The sequence below is a fragment of the Chelonoidis abingdonii genome, chromosome 25 (assembly GCF_003597395.2).
Source record: "Chelonoidis abingdonii isolate Lonesome George chromosome 25, CheloAbing_2.0, whole genome shotgun sequence".
NCBI classification, from domain to species: domain Eukaryota; kingdom Metazoa; phylum Chordata; order Testudines; family Testudinidae; genus Chelonoidis; species Chelonoidis abingdonii.
In genome coordinates this window covers 17,837,829-17,839,219 of record NC_133793.1, presented here as the reverse complement: position 1 = coordinate 17,839,219, position 1,391 = coordinate 17,837,829, and the positions used below count along the sequence as shown (strand labels likewise).

Here is a 1,391-nt window from a genome sequence, read left to right as displayed (position 1 = left end):
GGTAGCAGGTACACAATCATTATGGATCCATAGAAAATTGTCACCACAATGAGGTGAGAGGAGCAGGTGGAAAAGGCCTTTTGTTTCCCCGGTGGTGGAAGGGATTCTCAGGATGGTGGCGATAATGCACATGTAGGATGTCAGGGTTAGTAGGAATGGAGGCAGGGTGAATACAGAGACTAATATGAAAGCCAGCAATATGACCTGGTGGGTGTCACTGCAGGAGAGTTCCATCAGTGGAATGGAATCACAATAGAAATGGTCAATTTCATTTGGGCCACAGAATATTAACTGTGATAGGAATAAGACAAAGATGGCAGTAGCCAAACAACCATTTAACCATGACCCAGCAGCCAGCTGGAGGCAAAACCTGTTATTCATAAGAGTTGAATAGTGCAGGGGTTTACATATCGCTAAATACCGATCATAAGACATCCCTGCTAAGAGATAGCATTCTGTACATGCCAGAGAACCAAAGAAATACAGTTGTGTGATGCAGCCATTGACTGAGATGGTTTTGTCCCCAGTCAAGAGACTGGCCAGCAACCTGGGCAGGACGGTTGAGGTGTAGCAGGTCTCCAAGCAGGACAAGTTGCACAGGAAGAAGTACATAGGGATGTGAAGGTGCCGGCCAGCCACAATGAGCACCACAATGAGGGTGTTCCCAGCCACGGTTGCCATGTAGATCACTAGGAACATCAGTAAGAGAAGAATTTGCAGGTCAGGGTGATCCCCAAATCCCAAAATGAGGAATTCTGTGATGGCCGTTTGGTTTCCCCAGTCTCTATCTGCCATGGTTTGAGTCCAGGAACAATAAAACGCCCTGCACAATTGAATTGGAAGAACATAGAATTTGTACTATCTGTTTTACAAAACCAGTTTATGTAAAATCAGAATAATCCCGTAGTGTAGACATACCCTAAGAGATCAGTATGACTGCTCAGAGCTCCAGTATGAAACTGCAGAAAAACCTGAGAGTCTCTGGATTAAGTATAGAGGTGTGAACAACAAGGATGTTGTTGTGGTGGGAGTCTGCTAGACACCACCAGACCAGAGGGGTGAGGTGGATGAGGTTTTTTTTAGGCAACTAACAGAAGTTACTAGATCACAGGCCCTAGTTCTCATGGAGGACTACAATCACCCTGATATCTGCTGGGAGAGCAATACAGGAGTACACAGACAATCCAGGAAGCTTTTGGAAAGTGTAGGGAGCAATTTCCTGGTGCAAACGCTGGAGGAACCAACTAGGGGCAGAGCTCTTCCTGACCTGCTGCTCACAAACAGAGAAGAACTAGTAGGGGAAGCAAAAGTGGATGGGAACATGGTAGGGAGTGACCATGAGATGGTCGAGTTCAGAATCCAGAGACAAGCAAGAAAGAAGAGCCGCAGAA

At 46.2% G+C, this 1,391-nt stretch overlaps 1 pseudogene; it reads right to left on the bottom strand.

Annotated features, from left to right (window-relative positions):
- Positions 1-848, bottom strand: part of LOC116826121 (olfactory receptor 5B21-like) — a 97,369-nt pseudogene extending 96,521 nt beyond the window's left edge.
- Positions 849-1,391: the final 543 nt, after the last annotated feature.